The sequence below is a fragment of the Nerophis ophidion genome, linkage group LG13 (genome assembly GCF_033978795.1).
Source record: "Nerophis ophidion isolate RoL-2023_Sa linkage group LG13, RoL_Noph_v1.0, whole genome shotgun sequence".
NCBI lineage: Eukaryota > Metazoa > Chordata > Actinopteri > Syngnathiformes > Syngnathidae > Nerophis > Nerophis ophidion.
In genome coordinates, this window is record NC_084623.1 from 9,368,119 (window position 1) to 9,383,690 (window position 15,572).

The 15,572-nt window shown below is 41.2% G+C and overlaps 1 protein-coding gene across 3 annotated transcripts in view; it reads right to left on the bottom strand.

Moving 5' to 3' along the window:
- Positions 1 to 15,572, bottom strand: part of LOC133564198 (neuropilin-2-like) — a 461,460-nt gene that overhangs the window by 378,251 nt on the left and 67,637 nt on the right. The window lies entirely within an intron of this gene.

Consider the following 15,572-nt stretch of genomic DNA (forward strand, 5'->3'; position numbering starts at 1 on the left):
TCTCAATTAAAAACTGTTTTACTAATTTAATTTGTTAAACAATTCCAACACCAACCATTTCAACTCATTAAGACCATTCAAGTTTTTTACCATTTTCAAAAATAAATCGGATATTCCCGAAAATCCCTGATATCATTTACTACTTTAACATTTATTGCCCCATTTAAACAATTCCAACACCAACGGTTTCAACTCATTCAGACAATTCAAGTTTTTTACCATTTTCAAAAATAATTCGGATTTTACCGAAAATCCCTGATATCATTTACTACTTTAACATTTATTGCCCCATTTAAACAATTCCAACACCAACCAATTCAGCTCATTCAAAACATTCATGCTCCTAATCATTTTCAAAAAACCCACTTTTCCCAAAATTCCAGGAAGTTCCCATTGAAATGATTGTAATTGCCTCTTCTAGTTATTAAACTTCTTCAACTTCTTCTTCTCCAGATTTTGACGCTCTCAACCATCCACATTTTTCACTCGATTCAAACCGTTACAACTTCAAACTGTTCAGCCTCTTTGGGAATGGCAGGCTTTCCATTGACAAATTCCCCAAAATCCCAGATTTCCCAGAATTCCAGGTTTTCCGGGACATTTTTCCCATTAAAAATGAATTGGCCATTTTTTCAGACTTCCACCATTTCCAAATTTGTCGACAAATTTAAACCATTCCACCTTCAACACATTCCACCATCCTGATAATTCAATCACTCAATCAATTAATGTTTATATAGCCTTAAATCACAAGTGTCTCAGAGGGCTGCAATTCAATCTACTTTTTTTCAAAGTTCCAAAAAATTCCAGGATTTTCCAGAATTCCTGGTTTTCCAAAGCCCTATTTCCACCCTGTTTTCTGGCGACTACTCCTTCTACATTTGTTCACCCATTTCAACCGTTACACCTTCAAAACATTCCTCTAATGTAGGACAAAAAACAAAGTTGTTTTTTGAACTGGAAAAATTCCTGTTTTTCCCGAAATTCCTGGAATTCCGTAATTCCATTTCTCCATTCAACATGTTGCTACTTCAACATTTCTCGACCGATTTGAAAAATTCAAACACCAACCATTTCAACTCATTCAGACCATTCAAGTTGTTTTTTTTACCATTTCAAAAAAAAAGAAAATCACCCTTTTCCCGAAATTCCAAAATGTTTTGGGAAATTCCCATTGAAATCAACGGGACATTCTTCTAACTTCCACAACTCCCACATTTTTCATCTGATTCAAACGGTTCCAACTTAAAAAAAAATCAGCCTTTTTGGAAAATTGTTTGCTCTACTTCAGGAGTCGGGAACCTTTTTGGCTGAGAGAGCCATGAAAGCCAAATATTTTAAATGTATTTCCGTGAGAGCCATATAATATTTTTTAACACTGAATACAATTAAATGCATGGATTTTTAATTGATAAAATGTTTAGAGTTCAATAAGTCTCCTATTATTTTTAATAACATTTTTATTCTGAAGCTAACCAATAATAAATAAAATACTTCTTACCAATAATACGACTTCTTGAACAGGTGCGGTAGAAAAACGGACGGATGGATTAAAATGCGTGAGAATGTTTTATATTTTGAACGTTATTTTTACCACTGTGATTACCAGCAAAATTATTCATTACTTATTGTGTTAAGCCATGGGTGTCAAACTCTGGCCCGCGGGCCAAATCTGGCCCGCCGTGTAATTTAATTTGGCCCCTGAGGCAATATCAATTTAGCATTATAGCTGGCCCGCCGGTGTTATACAGCGTCGGTGCCGCTGTAACACCACATTCACCGCTAATACTCATACTTGCCAACCCACCTAATTTTTCCAGTAGACTCCCGAAGTTCAGTGCCCTTCCCGAAAATCTCCCGGGGCAACCATTCTCCCGAATTTCTACCGATTTCCACCTGGACAACTATATTGGGGGCGTGCATTGAAGGCACTTTAGCGTTCTCTACAACCTGTCGTCACGTCCGCTTTTCCTCCATACTAACAGTGTGTCACATCATATTTGTGGCTTTTACACACACACACACACGCACAAGTGAATGCAAGGCATAATTGGTCAACAGCCATACAGGTCACACTGAGGGTGGCTCTATAAACAACTTTAACACTGTTACAAATATGCGCCACACTGTGAACCCACACCAAACAAGAATGACAAACACATTTCGGGTGAAAATCCGCACTGTAACACAACAGAACAAATACCCAGCACCCCTTGCAGCACTAACTCTTCCGGGAAACTTTCAGCAAACTGACCAATAATTAACGTATTATTCATGCATTTTCTCTTGCTACTTCAAGGCTTGAATGTTTGGTTCATTCATTATTGTTTATTTATTTTCAAATGTATTGTTAGCCTGTGGAAAAAATTTGATATTTACCTCAGAGGTTTGCAAATAGAAAAAAAGGCATAACATTTTTATTTAAATTGTATTTGATATGTCATTGATATTCTTTTTTAATTATTATTATTTGAAACTGGATTTTGCATGTAACTAAAGTTATATAAGCCTTGCTTGTTCAATATTTAATGCAAAACTTGTTTGGTTCCCTACTAAAAGGTTAATTAGTTGAAAATTGGCCCGCGGCTTTGTTCCATTTAAATTTTTGGCCCACTCTGTATTTGAGTTTGACACCCCTGTGTCAAGCAATGTCAGCTAAGCTTCATCTGAGAGCCAGATGCAGTCATCAAAAGAGCCACATTTGGCTCTACAGCCATATGTTCCCTACCCCTGCTCCACTTCAACAATTCTAAACAAAAAATTCTAGTATTTCAGTTCAACTTCAGCATTGGAGCATTCACACGCAATTCCTTCAGGAATTGCCTCGCGTAGTTGTAATTATTACGCCAAATTGCGAGAATCGGTTTCAATCGAGACTATTCCGAATCGAATCGTCACCTCAGGAATGAAAATTGCATCAAATCCCAAAGCGCCTAAAGATTCACACACCCCAGCTATTAGGTACTACATTCTGAAAAAGGTATTTCCCAAAGAAAGCCAATGGGAACACAACCAGGCGGTATAATCATTTCCAGACCCCTTCATTGATTAATTACTACATCAAGAGCTGCGTCCTACTTCTTCTTCTTCACGGTTGGGTAGTCATCCAGTTAATAGCCGCGACTATCACCGTACGGACTCACACAAATATAAACGCACTAATACACACACTCACACAAACACCTTAAGAGTTTTAAGGGTAATCAGACCTTTTAATAACTTCTTTTTCTCAGTACTCACACACAATTGATGTATAGCACCTACGGCACTAGTATTCTAGTGTACTCCACTATGTGGACTAACACACACACACACACACACACACACACACACACACACACACACACACACACACACGGACTGTCTAAGCCTCTTATAGTAACCCATATCCCCCTCCAGTCTGTTTGGGGGTCTGCTCTCATGCGTGCATGTTTTCACAAGTAAACCAAGAGAAAGTTAATGACACTTATAGCGAGTGTGTCGTCTCCTTTGTGTTCAAACTCAAGTTCAACATTACAAACATCTTTGACCATATCGTTGCCATTAAAGGGGAACATTATCACCAGACCTATGTAAGCGTCAATATATACCTTGATGTTGCAGAAAAAAGACCATCTATTTTTTTAACCGATTTGCGAACTCTAAATGGGTGAATTTTGGCAAATTAAACGCCTTTCTGTTTATCGCGCTGGAGACGATGACGTCAGAATGTGACGTCGCCGAGGTAACACACCCGCCATTTTCATTTTCAACACATTACAAACACCGGGTCTCAGCTCTGTTATTTTCCGTTTTTTTGACTATTTTTTGGAACCTTGGAGACATCATGACTCGTCGGTGTGTTGTCGGAGGGTGTAACAACACTAACAGGGAGGGATTCAAGTTGCACCACTGGCCCGAAGATGCCAAAGTGTCTGCTGCCAGACCCCCATTGAATGTGCCAGAGTGTCTCCACATTTGACCGGCGATGCTGAAGCAGACATGGCACAGAGATGTATGGATAACATGCAGATGCATTCGCAACGATAGTCAACGAAATCACAAAGGTGAGTTTTGTTGATGTTGACTGCCAGCTAATCGATGCTAACATGCTATTTACCGGCGGTGCTAAAGCAGACATGGCACAGAGATGTATGGATAACCTGTAGATGCATTTGCAACTATATTACGTTTCCTTCCACCCACATTTAATGCGAAAAAAACACTTACCAATCGACGGATTTAAGTTGCTCCAGTGTCAAAAGATGCGAAAGTCCTGATCGTTTGGTCCGCACATTTTACCGGCGATGCTAACGCAGCTATTCGGCCATGCTATGGCTATGAATAGCGTCAATAGCTATTCGCTCAATAGCTTCAGTTTCTTCTTCAATACTTTCATACTCCAACCATCTGTTTCAATACATGCGTAATCTGTTGAATCGCTTAAGCCGCTGAAATCAGAGTTTGAATCCGAGCTAATGTCACTATATCTTGCTGTGGTATTCCCATTGTTTGTTTACATTGGCAGCACTGTGTGACGTCACAGGGAAATGGCCAGTGTCTTCGCAGAGAGTCGAAAATAAGGCACTTTAAAGCTTTATTTAGGGATATTCCGAGACCGGTAAAATTTTGAAAAAAACTTCAAAAAAATACAACAAGCCACTGGGAACTGATTTTTATTGTTTTTAACCCATTTGAAATTGTGATAATGTTCCCCTTTAAGAATATAATAATAATAGCTAGATGAGGCAATTCCCGAATGCTCCATTGCTGAAGTTGTACTGAAGTACTGACAGAATGTAGTATGTGTTACGAGCAGGGGGTCGCAGCTTCCCCCGGGATGCAAACGGACCACTCCGGACAGGACGTGCAGGTAGGAACATGAGTTACTTGTGAAAATCAAAGAAGTACTTAATACCCGAAAACAAGCCGAAGCAACAACGTGCCGATCGCACTGGAAGCTAAGGCTACCACTTAGCATAGACTAGAAGACAAGGAATACTCACAAAGCAGGTTGCGTGTAGCAAACAAAGAAATCAGGCCGACTGACCGGCAAAGGCAGGCTTAAATAATGCCTCTGATTAGTGCTCGGGGAACAGGTGAGCGTCCCGAACACCAATCGGAGGCAAGTGAAGATAATAAGTAGCTAACGTAACTAAACAAACTCAAGGGTGCACAACAACAGGAACTAAGGGAGTCCAAAACTAACAGAAAATAATTGTAAGGTTTTGTTTTAGTGTTCCTAAAAATAGATATACCGGCCCCCAAGTCAAAATAATTGCCCAGGCCTGCTTTAGTATGATCTGGACTGAAGCTGTGTGCCTTCATTGATTTTGTAGCTGTTGTTTTGAGGCATGTTTGAAAAAAAATAATAAAAAAAATATTGCATTTTGTGAAAGTCAAAGTATAGTATTTCCCATAGTTGCAGTGGCTATCAGGATTATTTCAGGTATAGCATGTCCCAAATTCCAAGCTGCTGTTTTGAATCATGTTAAAAGAAAATAATGCACTTTGTGACTTCAATAATAAATATGGCAGTGCCATGTTGGCACTTTTTTTTCCATAACTGGAGTGGAAGTTGTTCTCTTATTGTGGAAAAACTTGTTTTTGGTTGATTAATTGAAACTTGTATCAGTAGATCGCAAAGTACAGTACATATTTGACCACTAAATGGTAACACCCGAATAAGTTTTTCAACTTGTTAATCAATTCATGGTAAAGTTACATTGTTTAATGCATCCAGCGGGGCATCACAACAAAATTAGGCATGATAATGTGTTAATTCCAGTATCGGTTGATATCGGAATCGGTAATTAAGAGTTGGACAATATCCGAATATCGGCAAAAATGCCCTTATCGGACATCTCTAATAGTATCAATCAATCAATGTTTATTTATATAGCCTAAATCACAATTGTCTCAAAGGGCTGCACGAACCACAACAACATCCTCGGTACAGAGCCCACATAGGGCAAGGAAAAACTCACCCCAGTGGGACGTCGGTGACAGTGAGTATGACAAACCTTGGAGAGGACTGCATATGTGAGCAATGGATGTCGAGCGGGTCTAACATGATATTGTGAAAGTCCAGTCCATAGTGGATCCAACATAACGGTGAGAGTCCAGTCCATAGTCGGACTGGACTAGTAATAATGATTAATGCATTGACACGAAAACAGTGACCACCAAAACTCTTCCTAACATTGGAGCAAGTTCAGTTTGGCAGCTCTAGTATTTGGTTTTCAAAGTAAAGCGACGAAAACAATCCATCCATCCATCCATTTTCTACCGCTTGTCCCTAATCATTACTGAATAACATCTGTAGGACTTTTCAGTATGTTTTATTTACTGCAAGAACATGCCCTTCACATACATGCAATGACATCACACTCACACACACCTACTCTTATAGGGCGCCCTCCCGCAACCCACCCTACCCCCTCAAGAGTGTGTGTGTGTGTGTGTGTGTGTGTGTGTGCGTGACTGTGAGTATGTGTGTGTGTGTGTCTGGAGTGATCGCCTGACCAGTCTGGTTGCCAGCAGCAATTTTATTCCCTTCTCATTACTTCAAGTTCATGCACATGGCGTAAACACGTCCGTCCTCCTTCCCCGTGTGGTATGTTCCAATATTCGAGAAAATTCATCGTTTGTAATTCTTCATAAAAAAAAAAAATGTGAACACCGTTTTTGCATCTTTTTGTTATGCCCAGTGCCATGTTCATTTCCTGCCCGGGGGGGGGGGGGGGCAGTGGGAAGTGTCCCACCCTGTGTCTGGATGTTCAGCTGGCATGCTTTCATGTCTACATTAAACTGTACTGTATATCATTTTCTACTGTTTGAGTAGGGGTGGGTACAGTACGATACCAAATTACAGGCTCTGGGAATCGATACCGGTGCGCAACGGTACCAATTTTCTGTACTTCTGGTGAGTTTAATAATAAAAATACCGGGACAGAAGGGTGACACGGCAGTGCGGCCGGATAAAAAGAGACGTGGGAGACGCTTTACTGAAGCAAAAGTGTCTTTATTACAAGCAAATGTCATTATACAGGACTGCAGTACCTGGAGGAGGTCAGGTCAAGAAAAATTAGGCACTCTTAACTTGGAGGAGCCAAACCATCAGTTTTTATATTCCTTCTTTCTATGACTGAGTGTGTGTTGATTTAGGAGAGTCCAACCTGACCATGCAAGGAGATGTTTGTGTGTAAGTGACAGTGTACAGTCTTGGTCAAAAATTTACATACGTGCTGGTTAGCGCCTTGCATGGCAGCTCCCTCCATCAGTGTGTGAATGTGTGTGTGAATGGATGAATGTGGAAGTAGTGTCAAAGCGCTTTGAGTACTTTGAAGGTAGAAAAGCGCTATACAAGTACAACCCATACAACCATTTTACTGTAAAATGTTAAAATAAGCCGATTATGACAACCGCTGTCCGGTTGTCATATCTTGTTTCAAAAGCTGATTCTGATGATTATGTTTCTGAGTATGTAGGAACTGTATTCAGTTCAGTTCAGTTTCAGTTTATTTTGAACATGCGCGCGATACAATGTAATGCATCACATATTTCCAGCTGTTTCAATACAGCACATCCGAAAAGGAGTAGGAAGAAGCTGAGCTTATTTAATCGTACCCTTTTTCATACATACCAAAGCAATTTTATCCCATTTCTTTGTTCATTTAATACATAAATAATCTTTATCTAAAATATATATATATATATATATATACATGTAAATATATATATGTGTGTGTGTGGGTGTGTGTGTATATATATATATACACACACACACACACACACACACACACACACATGTATATATATATATATATATATATATACATATATATATATGTGTGTGTGTGTGTATATATATACACACACACACACACACACACACACACATACACATGTATATATATATATATATATATACACATGTATATATATAGATGTACACGTGTGTGTGTGTATATATATATATATAAAATAAATAATAAATAATAAATAATCTTTATCTAAAATATATTTATATATGTGTGTGTGTGTATATATATATACACACACACACATGTATACACACATGTATATATATATATATATATATATATAGATATACACGTGTGTGTATATATATATATATATAAATATATATATATATATATATATACACATGTATATATATATAAATATATATAAATATATATATACATATACACACACACACACACATATTCACACACACATACGATATTATATATATATATATATATATATATATATATATATATATATATATATATATATATATATATATATATATTAAATGACGACTTCAGTTTTGTTTGATCAGCCGTTTTACTGCCGTGTTACAGACACCATTTGGAAACAGTTAAGGTATGTAAATAAACTTTTACAAAAACTTTCCGTAAATAAGTCATTTCACTACACGTATATCTGCGACTTATAGTCCAGTGCGGTTAATATATGGATAAATAGTCTTTCCCTAAAAGTTTTATACATTATATAATAAAAAATAATTAAAAAAACACTGAATTTGCTAAAAAGAACATGTTTTCTAATAAAATTGTCAGCATAATTTGATGTACAAAATTTCAATGAAAACGCAGAAAATTCAGTTACATAAATTCAGTTTAAAAAAAAAAAAAAGTAATACAGATCCAAATTAACCTCCATTAAAAAATATTTACAGATAAGAATCGTGATGCAATCTAAACCGATTTTTTGGGACGCCCCTGCTTATGTGACATGTACTGTCGTGTATCTCAGTACAACTCAACATTTTGTACTCGTGTGAGCAAGTGTGTCGTGCAGACATACATTTAGTATGTAACGTCCAGCCCACGCCTGTTCATTCATATATGTATGGATGTGTGTGTGTGTTTGATGGGCGAGTGGGGGTGTGGGGGTGTGCATGTGTCTGGTGAATTCTGGGTCACAATAACAGCTGGGGGCGCCCTGCCTAGACAGCAGCTTTTTCATTGGACGCCCCGTCCGAGCTCCGTTTGCATTGGTTGTAATATTACGACAGCAACCATAGCAACAGAGGCGTAAACACTAGCAGTTTGTTGTGCGATTCAAGAACTTTTGTGTGTGTCCATTTCCGACGACGACGCTCTCAACGATGTGTTAGTACGTTTCATTCGAAATATTTGCATGCTGAGCCGTGCACGACAACGTAATGACTTTCCAGACAGACGCACACGAAAACGGTCACACAATCTCCTCCAACACAGACAGGGGATTAGAACAGAGACACCCACTAAAATCATCCTGTGGTCGGGATGAACGACTCCAAGCAGGGGACAAAATCATTAATATCCACAGCAACATGGCTCCATGACACAGTTCAGTTATCTGAGGAACCGTGACCGTTATTCAGTTGCTTCTTGTTATTTAGTTTCTAATGACCATTATGTCAATCTGTAAATATTTAGTTAACAACTCACTAGTTCCACATTGTATTGGGGTTGTACGGTGTAGCGGTATTAGTATAGTACAGTGATACTCCATCCATCCATCCATCCATCATCTTCCGCTTATCCGAGGTCGGGTCGCGGGGGCAACAGCCTAAGCAGGGAAACCCAGACTTCCCTCTCCCCAGCCAGTTCGTTTAGCTCTTCCCGGGGGATCCCGAGGCGTTCCCAGGCCAGCCGGGAGACATAGTCTTCCCAACGTGTCCTGGGTCTTCCCCGTGGCCTCCTACCGGTCCGACGTGCCCTAAACACCTCCCCAGGGAGGCGTTCGGGTGGCATCCTGACCAGATGCCCGAACCACCTCATTTGGCTTCTCTCCATGTGGAGGAGCAGCGGCTTTACTTTGAGTTCCTCCCGGATGGCAGAGCTTCTCACCCTATCTCTAAGGGAGAGACCTGGAAACTCATTTCGGCCGCTTGTACCCGTGATCTTATCCTTTCGGTCATGACCCAAAGCTCATGACCATAGGTGAGGATGGGAACGTAGATCGACCGGTAAATTGAGAGCTTTGCCTTCCGGCTCAGCTCCTTCTTCACCACAACGGATCGGTACAACGTCCGCATTACTGAAGACGCCGCACCGATCCGCCTGTCGATCTCACGATCCACTCTTCCCTCACTCGTGAACAAGACTCCTAGGTACTTGAACTCCTCCACTTGGGGCAGGGTCTCCTCCTACCGTGATACTAATGAATCATATTCGGTACTATCAGTGTTGGGTTAGTTCAGGGGTCCCCAAACTACGGCCCGCCAGCGTCCAAAATCCGGCCCGCGGGAAGTCCCAAGTTAAAAAAAAATTAAATAATTGCATTATTTTATTTTTAATTAGATTTTTTTTTTTAAATCTGTCCTTTCTAATCCATTTTACTTTCCTAGCCGCTCAGGCAAATCATATTGTCGAAAAATGCATCATTTTCCCATCGATAAAGTGACATTATCAGCGGCAAGTGCGCTCTCTTTCAGTCAATTAGTGCGCGAGAAATATATATCCATCCATCCATTTGCTACCGCTATCTCAGCTACAGTCGGGCGGAAGGCGGGGTACACCCTGGACAAGTCACCACCTCATCGCAGGGCCAACACAGATAGACAGACAACATTCACACTCACATTAACACACTAGGGCCAATTTAGTGTTGCCAATCAACCTATCCCCAGGTGCATGTCTTTGGAGGTGGGAGGAAGCCGGAGTACCCGGAGGGAACCCACGCATTCACGGGGAGAACATGCAAACTCCACACAGAAAGATCCCGAGCCTGGATTTGAACCCAGGACTGCAGGACCTTCGTATTGAGAGGCAGACGCACTAACCCCTCTGCCACCGTGAAGCCCAGAAATATATATATACATTTTCTCGAATACTAATCAAGTGGTACTGTCACAAACAGTACCACTTTTTATATTTTCCTTTGTTTTTTTTAATTTTTTAAATTTGGAGACTTGTGTATGCATGTGCATGTTAATATATATGTGAATTATATTTATATAGCGCTTTTCTGAAGTGACACAAAGCGCTTTACATTGTGAAGCCCAATATCTAAGTTACATTTAAACCTGTGTGGGTGGCACTGGGAGCAAGTGGGTAAAGTGTCTTGCCCAAGGACACAACGGCAGAGACTCGGATGGCGGAAGCGGGGATGGAACCTGCAACCCTCAAATTGCTGGCACGGCTGCTCTACCAACTGAGCTATACTGTTGGTTTGTATCGTCATGGTAATTAGAAGCCTGAAAGCGGGTGACTCCACTGTACAAATAGCCTGCATGTCCCCAACCACCGGGCCGCGGCCGTGGCCCCATTGGTACCGGGCCGCAGAAGAATTTTTTATTCATTTTTATTAAAAGAAATAAAATAAATAAATCTTTTTTTTTCATTTTTTTTTTTTATCAAACCAACATAAAAAACACAATATACACGTACAATTAGTGCACCAACCACAAAAACCTCCCTTTTTCATGACAAAAACGTCCCTTTTTTATGACAAAGGAAAAAAAAATAAAAAAAGGACCGCGGGACAAATTATTAAGCGTTACAAAAAAGGTTGGGGACCACTGTTCTAGCACATACGCTGCAATGACTATCAATCCCGTTAAAATCCTTAAGTGGCGATGAAGTGGCTTCGGAGACAATTCCATGCTCCCAACCTTGTGAGAACGGTTTCCAACATGATTGAGCACCAGTGCACAAAGCAAGGTCCATAAAGACATGGATGACAGAGTCTGGTGTGGATGAGCTTGACTGGCCTGCACATAGTCCTGACCTGAACCCGATAGAACCCCTTTGGAATGAATTAGAACAGAGACTGAGAGCCAGGCCTTCTTGTGTATGACCTCACCAATGCGCTTTTGGAAGAATGGTGGGAAATTTCTATAAACACACTCCGCAACCTTGTGGACAGCCTTCCCAGAAGAGGTGAAGCTGTGATAGCTGCAAAAGGTGGACCGACATCATATTGAACCCTATGGGTGAGGAATGGGATGGCCCTTCAAGTTTATATGTGAGTCAAGGCAGGTGGATGAATTATTTTGGCACAATCGTGTATGTGTGGCTTCAGGCTCCACGTGTGAACTCCGACACTCAACGGGAAGTCGAGTGAGGGAAATCAGGGAAAACCAGGCGGGTGGCAGAAAGTGAGAAAGACGGACAGGCACGTGTTGTGTTAGTAACCCCAGCCCGACCAGAGTGTGACAGTGCGTCTCCGGACTCAGGACTCAATTAAGCGGGCATGTGCGGAATGCTGTCAAGGGGAACGGAACGAGGCAGCCGCGGGGGCCGACACCACGTGGCCCCGCGCGCGTCTTAGGTCTCGGCTGGTCTTGCTCGGGCTGACCCACGGCGGCGTGAAGGGGAGCTTCATCACACGCCAGGATGTAACTCTCAGAGCGAGGGCCATGAAGGGCAGAGATGTCTCGCATGGACCGCCTCAAAAGGCTCTCAGGGGTCCTGTGCGGAGTCGCTCTATAGCCGCTCGCTGTCTCCCATGACATCTGGGAGACAAATGAGGTCTGGTCAGCTAATGAAGCATGTTGGATCTCCTATTAGTTACTAACTCGTGACATGGTCTCCGCCAGCCGGCTTGCTGAGGTGCACGTCTACTTCTTCGGGGCGGGGGGGTCACAAGTTCAGATGCCCCTCTTTAAAGAGATAAATGCTTCAAATAAAAGCCACTTTGACATCGAGACCCCGCAAAAATTGGTAGACCGGAGCCGAAACGGACTCGTTTTTCACGTCAACGAGGTGGAATAGTGCTGTGCTTTACTGTAAAGGCCTACTGAAATGAGATTTTCTTATTTAAAAGGGGATAACAGGTCCATTTTATGTGTCATACTTGATCATTTTGCGATATTGCCATATTTTTGCTGAAAAGTTTTAGTAGAGAACACCGACGATAAAGTTCGCAACTTTTGGTGCTGATAAAAAAGCCTTAAAATCCTGGCCACCAGCAGCGAGTGCGATTCGGACCGAGAAAGCAACAAATTTCCCCATTAATTTGAGTGAGGATGAAAGATTCATGGATGAGGAAAGTGAGAGTGAAGGACTAGTGAAGTGAAGTGCCTAATAAAAAAGCCTTGCCTGTACCGGAAGTAGCAGACGATGTGTGCGTGACGTCACAGGTTGTGGAGCTCCTAACATCCTCACATTGTTTACAATCATGGCCATCAGCAGCGAGAGCGATTTGGACCGAGAAAGCGATTAATGGTAAGAAGTATTTGATTTAATATTGGTTAACTTCAGAATAAGAATGTTATTAAAAAGAATAGTAGATGTATTATACTCTAAACATGTTGGTCTTACTTAAAAATGCACACATTTGGTTGTATTCAGTGTTAAAAAATATTATATGGCTATCACGGAAATACATTTTAAAATATTTGGCTTTCATGGCTCTCTCAGGTCAAAAGGTTCCCGACCCCTGGCCTAGCAGGTCCATTTTATGTGTCATACTTGATCATTTTGCGATATTGCCATATTTTTGCTGAAAAGTTTTAGTAGAGAACATCGACGATAAAGTTCGCAACTTTTGGTGCTGATAAAAAAGCCTTAAAATCCTGGCCACCAGCAGCGAGAGCGATTCGGACCGAGAAAGCAACAAATTTCCCCATTAATTTGAGCGAGGATGAAAGATTCATGGATGAGGAAAGTGAGAGAGAAGGACTAGTGAAGTGAAGTGCCTAATAAAAAAGCCTTGCCTGTACCGGAAGTAGCAGACGATGTGTGCGTGACGTCACGGGTTGTGGAGCTCCTAACATCCTCACATTGTTTACAATCATGGCCACCAGCAGCGAGAGCGATTCGGACCGAGAAAGCGATTAATGGTAAGAAGTATTTGATTTAACATTGGTTAACTTCAGAATAAGAATGTTATTAAAAATAATAGGAGCTTTATTATACTCTAAACATGTTGGTCTTACTTAAAAATGCACACATTTGGTTGTATTCGGTGTTAAAAAATATTATATGGCTATCACGGAAATACATTTTAAAATATTTGGCTTTCATGGCTCTCTCAGGCCAAAAGGTTCCCGACCCCTGGCCTAGCAGGTCCATTCTATGTCATACTTCATCATTTTGCGATATTGCCATATTTTTGCTGAAAAGATTTAGTAGAAAACATTGACGATAAAGTTCGCAACTTTTGGTGCTGATAAAAAAGCCTTAAAATCATGGCCACCAGCAGCAAGAGCGATTCGGACCGAGAAAGCGACAAATTTCCCCATTAATTTGAGCGAGGATGAAAGATTCGTGGATGAGGAAAGTGAGAGTGAAGGACTAGAAAAAAAAACGAAGAAAAAAAAACTGGACGGAAGAGCGATTCAGATGTTATTAGACAAATTTACTAGGATAATTCTGGAAAATCCCTTATCTGCTTATTGTGTTACTAGTGTTTTAGTGAGATTATATGGTCGTACTTGTACAACCTGAAAGTTGCAGGGGTGTGGCCACGGGTGTGATGACCGCCAGTGTCTCCAAGGGAAGCCACGTTTCTCGACGAGGCGAAGGCAGCCGTTGGGGCCGGGCTGAGAAGTATTTTTTTTTTCCCTCCTCCACAGTGGAAGCATTCGACGGTCGGGGGCGGCCGGTGGGAGGAAGCAAGAGAGTCCGCAGCTGCGTCTTTGACAGGTGCAGGAAGAACAACGCAAGCTCTCCACTCATGTCTACGGTAAGAGCCGACTCATTACCACCATTTTCTCACCGAAATCTGCCGATTGACATGTGGTAGGGAACCATGTTCGCTTGATCACTCTGTTCCATAGTAAAGCTTCACTGTCATCTTTCGGGAATGTAAACAAGGAAACACCGGCTGTGTTTGTGTTGCTAAAGGCGGCCGCAATACACCGCTTCCCACCTACATCTTTCTTCTTTGACGTCTCCATTTTTAATTTAACAAATTGCAAAAGAGTCAGCAACACAGATGTCCATAATACTGTGGAATTATGCGATGAAAAGAGACGACTTATTGCTAGGAACGATGGTGGAACAAAATGCCCTCTACAATGCGTGACGTCACTTGCCCGCGTCGTCGTACCGCGACGTTTTAGCATGATACTTCCGCGGGAAATTTAAAATTGCAATTTATTAAACTAAACCGGCCGTATTTGCATGTGTTGCAATGTTAATATTTCATCATTGATATATAAACTATCAGACTGTAGGTAGTAGTGGGTTTCAGTAGGCCTTTAAGGAATGTGTGTCACCCTGAGAGGATTAGGGTGTAGACAATTGGGGAGAAGTGACACAAACAATCACATTATCCTGCCGTAACGACCATGTTACGACCATGTTACGACCTCACAGCGTGCAGGCTAGACTTTGTTTTCATGAGTATAGCTCGGTTGGTAGAGTGGCCGTGCCAGCAACTTGAGGGTTCCAGGTTCCTTTCCCGCTTCCGCCATCCTGGTCCCTGCTGCTGTGTCGTTGGGCAAGACACTTTACCCACCTGTTCCCGGTGCCACCCCAAACTGGTTTAGATGTAACTTAGATATTGGGTTTCACTATGTAAAAGTGCTTTGAGTCACTAGAGAAAAGCGCTATATAAAAATAATTCACTTCACATGAAAACAGGAAGTTTTATAGGAATGTTCACATCTCAAAATGGAGATA